The following is an 8,750-nucleotide window of genomic DNA, read 5'->3' on the forward strand; positions in this document are numbered from 1 at the left end:
GAAACAGAGCTGTTTTCTATCCATGTGTTCCGGCAGTTCTTGGGATGGGCTCTGTGCGGGCTCACGGTGGTTAATGGGAGCAGAGCCTCTCCCGATGGGCGTGTGTGTGGATCCTGGCATACAACCTCCTGCTCCCAGATGCACTCGGCTGACAGAGCCGGTGTCTCATCTGTGCTACCTGTAAAACCTTATTTCGTGCTGTCCCGAGATCTGCTTTTACTGATGTTGCCTATAAAACTGCTCTTTCTTACCAGTGCTTGTGTGTTTTCTGGTAGACTGAGTATTGGCAAAACTTTGGCCAAACTAGTACAAACTGCCTGGTTGTTTTTCTTTGGGGCTTTCATGGCTGTTTTCGGTATTCCTGAAGTTATTAAGGAATCAGGCCAATTACTTCTGTTGCTGTGATGGGTATGTCTATAATTTTTTTTTTTATAATTCTTTTGATTGAACAGAGGTTGCTTTATAAACACTGCCCATTCAGAACAAGCAGGAGGAAAGTATATGTTTAAAAGTAAATGGTAGGGACTGTGAAGCTTTTCTTGGTTTAATTCTGCAGCAAACATGTAAAGAAGTGCTAAACTGGATTCTGAATCTGGATTTTCTAGAACTTAATAGACGGAAACTATTCTGTTCTGTGAGTTATTTGTGCCCTCACATCCCTACTTTGAGCTATAGCAGGCATTCAAATTTATGACACTGGATAAAGTTAGAATCTTTCCCATCATGATCTGAATCATTCTTTAGTCTCTCTCGTCTCACAGTTAATTTATAGAGATGTTCTCATACTTGTTGCTTCTGTGCTGTAATTCTATAATGCAATGTGATAATCAAAGTCCAGTTCTTCGTGTAAACTTCTTTACTTCCTAGGAATATTCCAGTACTCGGGGTGATGGGATTTAATGGTTTGTCTGCAATGAGGAACTGACTGGATAAGCTGTTCTAAAATAAAGCCCCATGGGAACTTAAAGCTTCCCAGTAAATAGCTTTATTCTCAAACAATGGCATTGGCCAATTTTTCCAGATTGGTTACTTATTTGGAAGCATGCTTTAGCCAGTGTAGACAAACCACACATCAGCCAAGCTCATAGTGTTCACAGAGGAATTTATGAAACCACACAATTCCTTATGGGTTCCATGAAACATTCGGCTTTTTCATTAAGGCAGTAAATATGGCAATTTCAGAGCTGCAGTTGTAACTTGACTGTTGCAGATGCCCTGCATTTCCTTAGGTGTTAGCTTGGTGCCATTCTTAGCAACCTGGAGACAGAGTTCTGTGTTTTTTTCAGAGCAGGCAAACAAATCAACCTACAAATCCATGCTAAAGTGTTTTAATTGTTTGGCTGCTTCAAACTGTGGTTCTGAGTTAATAGCAAGTTTGTTCTGTTTCTTGTTGCAGTTTACTGCATGAATGATGGCAGTGAGATGGGTTTTTTGGGGTTTGCTTCTTTTTTTTTTTTGTGGTCTTTCTAGAGTATTCTTTGGGAAAGGTGGTGTAGCTGAGCTGTTTACAAAGCAATTGTGCTTTATTGGAAGTCATAAAGTAGTTCAATACTTAGTTAACTGTTTCTCTGATAATCAGACCATTCCTGCTTTCTGGGAGCAAATGGGGGATAGTTTTTCCAGGATAACTCACTTTTTAAAAGTTGCTGAAAGCTTTACAATATGAATATCTGCAACCAGCAAGGGTTTAATGCTGTACCATCACAAGACAAAGTATATCACAAGAGGTTTCTAGTTATAGCACCTTTAAAAGGTGTTATCACATAAGGAGTGGACTTCCTGATCACAGTTGTTCCCTGGATTCTAGTGTGGGGTGTGTTTTTTAATGCCTTGCTCACATGTAATTCAACTTGGAACAACCTTGATGATCATCATCATTTTAACTCAAAAAGAAATTAAAGTTATCTATAAATTCCCCAACAACAAGCCTAAGGCTGACATTCAGTCTGCAAAAAACTGCTTTTGCGCATAAAAAGTCAACTCATTATGTAGTTTTTGAGACTTCTTGTGGAGATTCTCTGTGTACCAGGAATACTCTGAACATCTTGCAAATATCAGTCACTTCCAGATAGAAAACTGTTCACATTGCTTTTCTCTGCCTGCTTCAGGGGAAAGGAAATTGGGATGATGATACATTAATTCCAAATCATGCAAGAAATACTAGCATCTCTAGACTGGTGTCACGTAGGTTTGCTTTGCTTAGTTGAGTACATTAATGAAGGTTAACAAATGTAGTTAATAGGACATTTGAGAAATGTTGTATTAGAGTGGGGGAAGTTAAGATATCTTTTTTTTTGACTTTGATACTGATGCAGAAACTGATTTTTTTATATTTATAACTTGACAAGAATAATACTGTGAAACTAGTCTTTCCAGTTTAGTCTTAAAATACCTTTACGAAACTAAGTTTTGTCTTATTACTTACTGGTTTGTAATTACTAAAAAATGTGTGAGATCTGGTAAATCCTCCCCGTTGAGGAAAAGTGGGCAATATGTGCATTTTTTGTGTATGTGATGGAGTTGGATGGGGAGCATTAGGGAAAGAATAAGAGTTTGCACTTTGGGTAACTGAAGAACAGACTGGCTTCTAGTCTTAGCTAAGGTTTGGGGCTTTTGTAGCTTTTCATACATTACATTCCATGCTTGTGGGAGTTTTGTATCATCCTTTTAAAAAGGCAGACATCCAGCTGCTCCAAGTGGATGATGCCTGTCTGAAATTGTAACTATGACTAGAGGAGGCCACAAAAATATTTATGCTAAAACTGGATGGGAATTTTCTTTTGCTCTTTTAAGTTGAATGTGTCATAGCAAAGAATTCTGTTACAAGTGTCTCTTTGTAGTATCCTAATCCAAATGGGAGCGCTGGAGAGAGAAAATAGATTTGTTTCTCTCTGTATTTAATTGGACAACAAATGTATGTGAATTGTTTTGAGTGCACAGTTGGTCATGATAACCTCCAGAGGTTCCTCCCAACTGAATTTATTCTATAGATCTATTTCTGAATGGTTAATGAAGTGTTAAATGAACCAGAAATAATATTCTGTGTATTAACTGGTGGGGTTTTTTTGTCTCCTTGCAGTACTGGTATAGTATTAACTTTAACAAAATCAAAACAAACAAACAAAAAACCCAACACAAAACCAAGCCCGGCGGGGAGGGGGGGGTAAAGAGAATTAAACTGTTTTAGAAAAGGAAAAAAAGGCATTTTTATAAATCCAGCGTGTTAACTTGTGGTCAAATGGAAATGCAGCAGGCTGAGTGCAGTTTATGTAATTCTGGATCTGACTTCTCAGTCTAAGCAATACTTAATGGTTTTGCAGCACATATGTTCTTTTATATAGCACGTATTTACACTTGAATTCTAGAAAAGCATTTTTCTAGTTAATTCTGGGCACAGATTTTGTGAAAGGCAGTCTAAGAAGCCCATGTGTTTCAAACAGGAAATGTGAGTAGACATCATCGCTTGTTCTCTGTTAAGAGTGTTCTTAAAGCCACCAAAGCGGGGAATAAAAGCACTTGGTCAATTATGCCTGCTAAGGAAACTCCCTGGGAACGTTTATAGTCTGTCTTTGAAAAACTGTGCTCACGTATCTGAGCTCTAGAAATGTAAAAATTAAATTGTAAGAGGCCAGCTTACCTTTGTCACGTCGAAGGGGAGAAATGATGGAGCGCTGGTGAAGCTCTTGTCCCTCTGGCATGTTGCTGACTTGCAGCAACAGAAGTGACTTCTTCAGTCTGGTTTAAGTACAAACAGTTGGGTCAAACATAGAACTTAAGGTTCAGTGATCTCTGGTTTCATGCCCCATTGCTTTTTACCAGTAGAGGGTTAGATAAACCTCAGACTGTTCTTTGCTGTTTGGGTTTTTGGTTTACCTGTTAAAACATTTCCTTAAATTACCTTACCTTCACGGATTTTTATGTAGAAAAACTTTGACACTTTTGCTACAGCTTCTGATTAAAGAAACACTTGCAAATGTAGCTTTTGAGGGTTGTGAATGACAGAGCATATTTGTCAGACACAGGAGACTTACTGAGTTGACTAAGGCTGACTGAATTCCCTGAAATTTCGAGACAGCTGAATCACATTATTGACTGTATGTGATGACCCTCTTCTAAGGCAAAGAAATGTAGAGAAACATCCCTTGGGTTATTTTCTCTCAAATGGAAAAGAAAGAAAACTGAAAGATTGGCTCCTAGATTGTACAACATGTCAAAAAACTTATCTATCATTAAGACTTAACTGGATTTTTTTTCATATTCATTAGTCAGTCTTCTGCCAATACTTAAGTACCAGTTAATGGTGATGAATGACTCTTGCCTAATATGTTCCAAGACTGTTCCTGATCTTTAACTCTTGCTCATAACTTGTGTCATGCTCCTTCCAGAAACATGGATTTTCTGCTGAGATTACATTTGTTGTATTAGAAGAGTGCAGAGGATACTAAGTTGAGGAATAAAAAAATTACTCCTTGTTGCAACCTTACTCCTTCTTTTAGCCATTAGCAGTCAACAAAGAAACAAATTCTTCAATTTCTTCAAAATGCAAGAAACTTTGAAAATTACTGGAAAGTAAATGATCAAGATTCAGCATTTCGTCTGGGACTAATCAATAAGTAGAAATACCTGCCTATTCTGTGATCTGAATCTAATAGAACAAAAATTCCTGTACCTTGGGACTTTGACATCTGACTTGCTGGAAAAGTGAGGAGACTGATCTCTGCAAAGATGTTGGTAAACTAAACACAGAGTGCTTGAAAATACAAGCACAAAAAAGGGAGAATGAGTAGAAGGTAAAGACTTGATTACCAAGCAAGCACAGTGGAGATGATTTGTTTCTTTCTCAAACTCAATAAATATGTTTTCTGTGATGGGATCCAACTTTGCTGCTTGTGCCATTAAGTTATTTTTTATTAAAGCTGGAAAAACTAACTTGCCTCTTGACTACAGGCATAGTTTGAAAGAAGTTAATAGTGCTGACATAAGAAGTTGTTTCTGTACAGGGCTAACTTCCTCTGGGAAAAGGGAAGTCAAAATTATCATTCCAAATACCCTAAAATATGCTTGTGGTATCATTAAACTGCTTAGATTATAAAACATACCACTTATTCTTCATTTTTGTATTTACATTCCCAGCTCTCAACAGAATAATCAGGAAATCTTTCAACTGGATTATAAAAGTGGAAGTGATACTAATAAAACTGAAAATTGCTCTTCTGCCTTTGTGGATGTTGAACAACCAGTTCCACTTACCAGTTAATCAAGGCAGTCTCCACTGGTGGGAGGAAAGTGATTACTATATTGTATTTTATCTTCTTTCAGTTTCATACTGTCACCTCTGAAATCTTCAGTTTTGATGCTAAGCTGTAAAAGAGCACTTGTCTCAAAAAAGTCACTAGTGTCTAGGTAAAAGAGCTAATTTTTAAGTGACAACCAGACATCTTAGTGTTGATTGTGGAGTGTAATTAAGGATGTGCCTGTGAGTGCTACTCTTAGTCTAGAAAGTTTGTTTCAAAGATTGATTTGTAATAAATCACATCTATACTTTGGCGTAAAATAGTAATATGTGAGATTATAATGATGTCATTGCAGATGATAAACTTAACCAGTTGCGTGAATTTTTGGATAAGTGTTTGCTAGCTAAAAGAACGGGCTTCAATCAGCTTGAACATTTTATTTGAGAAACTAAAGTTTAATGCTTTTTCTCATGTTTGTCTTCTTACCACGGTTGTGGTTAGTAAAATACTAATAACTTGCCTTCCTCTCCAACTTGCTGTGAAATGGAGGATAAAGCACTGATGTTGTTATCACTGCTCAGCAGCACTCCCTTGATCTTAGATACCTCCAAGCTGGAATGTTTTGGCGTGTTGGGGAGCAATGGCATAACTACCACTGAGAGATAAAGATGAAAACTGGAAATGGAAGATAACGAGCAGTAAAACAGGGGAGTTGATACACAAAAAGTAGGATATCAAAACCTATTCCTGGCTATAGAAACTCTTCTTAAATACATGGTCAAATTGTTTTGCAATCCAGCTCTTCAACTCTTCTTTCACCACCTCTTTTCCAAGCTTTTCATTGTTATATCAGCAGATAGGAGAGTATCGCAAACAACTTTAGAGTGATAAGAGAAGTGTAACCATAATTATAGATTCCAATCTCTTGTTGTCCTGATATGTGAGCAGGTTATTTACTTAAACAACAAAAAAGATGATTTGCAAGATAGTTACCTCTCCCTAATTGGTGTTTTTTTAATGGGTGAAAATTAAATCCAAAACACTTAAGCTTTTGTGATCTCTTCTGTTCCAGGGTTAAACTTCACCAGTCTGAAAACTGCTTTCAGTTTTTTTGAATATACACACCTACAAAAACAGTAACAAAATGTTTCCAATGAACTATCCATGTATTAAAAAAATACTTCCTTGTTTGTGCAGATGTGTAAAGTTCTCTTAATAGCGGTGACTGACTATTGCCAGTATCTTTTTGGCTTTTTAAAAAGTCTTTCTGTGAAATGTATCCCTCTTACAGAACTCTGACTGTAGTAGGAGGTTGCATGTGCCTTAGTCTCAAAGTGTTTAATGTGGATATGAAAATGACTTTCCAAACTGGGAAGCTGGGAAATCTTTAAACCATTGTGGAGATGTGGCTGATAGTCTCTGCCTAAATACCTATGAGCTTATGTCACTTCTTTGGAAAGTTCATGTTAACTGCTTACATTATCTATTTATGCAAACATTAGCCATGTGTTTTAGATATATTAAATACAAATTGCTGGTACCCTGACCTTGTTACAGAAACAATTTGGGTTATAGCTTGAAGTGGAGGAAAAAGAGATGCACTGCAAGCAGCTTACTGACTCAGTAGCCCTACACACACATCATGCTTTTGTGTGGTTTGCAAGGAAATGCTGTAAGGAAAGGGTTAATAACATCTGCAGTATATGCCTTAAATATGGAGCTCAGTGGTGAAACTTGTTGCAGAAACACCCTGGATGCCTTTGCACAAGGCACAAAAAGGAACAGTTTCAGTTCTGGCCTTGCAGAGGTAGGACCAAACCTGACGCTTTTCACAGCACTGCTTCACTGTGGTGTGTTACAGAACGAGTGCAAGAAGTGGGGGCACAGATAGGACACTTGATTTTGGGGTATTTGCCTCATGGGACCCCCAGAGCAGACCCCCAACAACCACCCAGTTAAGACCTGAGGATGTGCGGTGGTGAGATGGCGCTGCTCTCGCCTCTCACACCAACAAGGAACTGAAAACCACTCTCACACTAAGGAGGACCTGGAATCAACTCCCACTAAGGAGGGATGGTATAATAGTGACTCGGAGTGAGCCAGGTGGGATCCCACCAGCACGAGCACTGAAGGACCAATGGGATGCCACTGGATCCTCAGCGGTGACTTTCTTCTGCATGTACTTTCTTGTCTTCTCCCTCTCTCTTTCTCCCACTCTCTCTCTTTCTCCCATACACTTAATATAACAAAGTCAGTATTGTTGAACCCACATTTGGTCTCATTTGCATCTTAATTTGGGCAGAGGACTTTAACATCGAATCCTATCAGGTGCTTCCAACAGACATGTACAGGAATGATAAACATTTGGATGAAGATGCTGAAGAACCATTTGTCACAGTTCACCAGAGTTGGTTTTGTACTTCAGGCTGAAGCATGCAGGACCTAATGACAATGAATCATGTTTGTTTGCACTTGTTGAACACAAATGTAAATGCATTAGTGTCTCGAGCATCATGATGGTGGCGTCCAACCTGTAAATGTGGAGAAAAGGGCTGTTCTACCAGGGTCAACAGCTAGAACAGGATTAACACTTCTTCAGGTTTCAGAGAAACTTTGGTTTCTTTGTAACTTATACGATGAAGTCAGATACTCTTACAAAATTAGGAATTTAGTCTTCAGTGTTGTGTCACATAGAAGGCCCAGTTTTCCTTTGTGCTTAGATGCAATACGCCTGTGGGATCACTGACTTTTAGGGAGATGAAGCCTGATGGGAGCAGATAGTGGTGCCAAATGCTTTGCAGCTGAATAGTCTCCCCACTTGGTGGGGGGGGGTAGGCAGGACAGTCTCAGTCTGCTGCTGGAGTAAATAAAGGTCTGTTGATAATATTCTGTGGAAAACTGTTGCTGCTTACTTTTCAGCAGGGTTATCATCTACTGCTAAATAAATATTTGGTTAATCACCATTGACTCTGTATCACAAGCAAGTTTACTATGGAGTAGGACTGCAGTGTTTCCAACAGACTCTTGAAAAGCCGTGGGGTTTTCCAGTTGCGGTTACAGCTCGTGTAGCTTCTACAGGGCAGGGTTTGCGAGGAACTGGATTTGTTTGCCTGCTATCCTATTCCACGTGTCTTTGTATTGGATAGTTTGCTAAGAACTGTCTGAATTTCAGCTGTTTATAGCACTAGTGTGTTTAGCTGCAGAATTGAATTTTTTTTTCATTACAGTGGCTGTGTCTTTGTGTTAACTCTGCCACAAACTTCCTTCTCTCAACAAATGGTTTTGAAAAGGGAGCTAAGAAATAGCTCAATGGAGAAAGTATTGTGTCTGTTTTTCAGTTTAGGAGCTCAAACAAAGAGAAAAATAAAACAACCTACTTCTACAGCTTTTGCCGAGGCAATTGTTCCTTGCAAATGTCCTAACAAAAATGAAGTTGCATCCCATCCTCTGTTTGCCAGTAAATAAAAGATAATTGTTTCTGCTAGCTGAATTCGGTAAGTCCATGCAGAAGTTTTT

Source organism: Manacus vitellinus, unplaced genomic scaffold (assembly GCF_001715985.3).
Source record: "Manacus vitellinus isolate BGI_N305 unplaced genomic scaffold, ASM171598v3 scaffold_29_pilon, whole genome shotgun sequence".
In the NCBI taxonomy this organism is placed as follows: Eukaryota; Metazoa; Chordata; class Aves; order Passeriformes; family Pipridae; genus Manacus; species Manacus vitellinus.